At 38.9% G+C, this 2500-nt stretch overlaps 1 protein-coding gene across 2 annotated transcripts in view; it reads left to right on the forward strand.

Annotated features, from left to right (window-relative positions):
• The window catches only part of LOC119584413, a 24035-nt gene that overhangs the window by 4476 nt on the left and 17059 nt on the right, over window positions 1-2500 (forward strand). The gene's annotated exons all lie outside the window — the stretch shown is intronic.

The following is a 2500-nucleotide window of genomic DNA, read 5'->3' on the forward strand; positions in this document are numbered from 1 at the left end:
ACCTTTCGAAAAATTCACATTCCCCTACCATGGAAGAATTAATTCGTAGCGCACGAGCATGACACGTCACAAACTTCACATTCTACTATGGAGATAATCGAAGCAATCTTATTTTGTTTCGTGTTTATATTTCTCCCGACGTTTACTTTATAATTTGTGTTGCTGTTGTATCCTGTGTTTTTTATTTTCGCTGAAATTATATATTCAATACTAATGTACATGGTTTTTACAAATGTGTCTCTCTTGTAAATGCAGATTCTGATGATGGACACAGTTATGGTGTCCGAAACTTAATAAATGAAAATGCGCATTATGTGGTTTCCTGCTGTCCTGGTCCTCCTTTATAATAAGAATCCGTATCCCCCCGTGGAACATCTATGTGGAAATATATATATATATATATATATATATATATATATATATATATATATATATATATATATATTATATATATATATATATTACACACACTCTCGTACGCCATCCCGACCTGTAAAATGTCGCACTTTTCTCTTCTCGAGGTTTCAAAGGGGACGCACACAGGCTAATATTATACTTACTATTTAGATTCTAGTGGTGCGATATTACAGATTTTCTAAGGAAACCAGCATGTGCGACCACTACCTTCAAGCCCTTTAGTACTTCAGGAGGTAGAACTTGAAAGCTGAGGAATGCTTCTTGACTCTGTATCATCATCATTATTGCTGTTCTCCAACACTGTCGTCTTTGTCACCACCATTATTTTAATTAATATCGTCATCGTCTTTGCATTACTTTTGTTATTGTTATCATACACAACACTGTGTTGTGTGAAATTATTTATCAAGAAGCATTATTGCAATATATAATTTCAACAATCTCACCGCTTATTTTTGTTTTTTCTTACAACTTATCAGAAACTTTTGTTAAGATGATATACATTTTATATCCATTTATATTTATATATCCATTTTATATCCAATGCTGGGAATCCATATAACTCAATAATGCAATGGAAGAATGTCTAAACGTTACTGGTGTGAAATAATGTTGCTTACTCTATAATTTATTTTCTTTCATATAATGTGAGTTAAATTAGATATCAAAAAGCGCAACATTTATAAAGAAAATAAGACAATTAAGCTAAGCTGCGCATTCCTATCCTCCGGCAATTCATTATTGTATAAATATGAACTTTCAACTCAAAATGGGCGGGGATGCGTAATTTAAGATTCCTATCGACAGCACTGTTACCGTCCTCCCTTGTCTCAGACATGAATCTTTATGGCAGGCAATCAGCCTCGGGGTCGGACTAAACACACAGGAAGTACACCGTAGAAAATGCTTCTCGTGAACAGCTGGCCGGCCGCCGAGACAGGAATTTGGCCGAAGGAAGGCAGCGCTTTCTACGAGCGGTAGAAAGAAACCTTATTGTTTCATTGTTATTGAGGCGCCTCGTTTCCAGTTTGAGGGAGGTGGGCCTGTCTTTTATGAGTGCCAGCAGATTGAAATATGGGGAAATGAGGAAACGGAGTCAATTTTATGTGCTGTGATTTGAATTACCTGTGTCACAAGGGCGGCGGTTGCGCGTAAGGGTGAGGATTGCGCGAACACGTAAAGAGTAGATGTATGAAGGAAAACTGTTATGTAAATGGAAAAATAATATTATCTGTGTAAAGTAGATCTGCAGTGTGAATAAAGCGTCAGCTTTTCCTACTGAGGGAAAATTAGAATATGAATGGGGGAAGGCAAAATAAGCATGGGGGAATAATTGCATAGAAATAAGGGAAAGATAAAACATGCTTAAGAGAAAAAAAAAACGTAAATGAGTAAGTTTGCAAGAGTACGTGAAATGTGGGCCGAGGACTAAATCACTTGCGGGAAGGGACATGATGACCCAGAGACGAAGAGCAAGCAGAATTACCAGTGTATGGGGAAAGAGTGAAATCAAGATCTAGGTTAGCTGTATCTTGACGTAACTACTGGGGCTGCTACGGAGTTCAGCTCGTGCACGCCGTCTGTAAAAATCACAACTTTCATCAGCAAACAAAGAGCATGAGCAAGGTGTTTATAGTGATCGTTCTCGATAAATGAAGACATTCCTCCATTCATCCGCTTTTACCGGAACATTTCCTTGGTTTTCTGGAAGAACAGCAATGGTTTCTCTTCGCACATTGTCCGTGACAAAACACACACATACACGCACGCGCGCACACACACACACACACACACACACACACACACACACACACACACACACACACACACACACACACACACACACACACACACACACACACACACATATAGATACATGTACACACACACACTCACACACACATATAGATACATGTACACACACACACACACACACACACACACACACACACACACACACACACACACACACACACATAGCTTTTTTCTGTCTTCTAGTTCGTTCTCCTTGACTTTTCTGTTTCGAGGGCCGGCTGTCGCCCATTCTGACGAGATGACCTGCCTAGCGTAGCTGATTCCTGAC

This window comes from Penaeus monodon, chromosome 18 (assembly GCF_015228065.2).
Source record: "Penaeus monodon isolate SGIC_2016 chromosome 18, NSTDA_Pmon_1, whole genome shotgun sequence".
NCBI lineage: Eukaryota > Metazoa > Arthropoda > Malacostraca > Decapoda > Penaeidae > Penaeus > Penaeus monodon.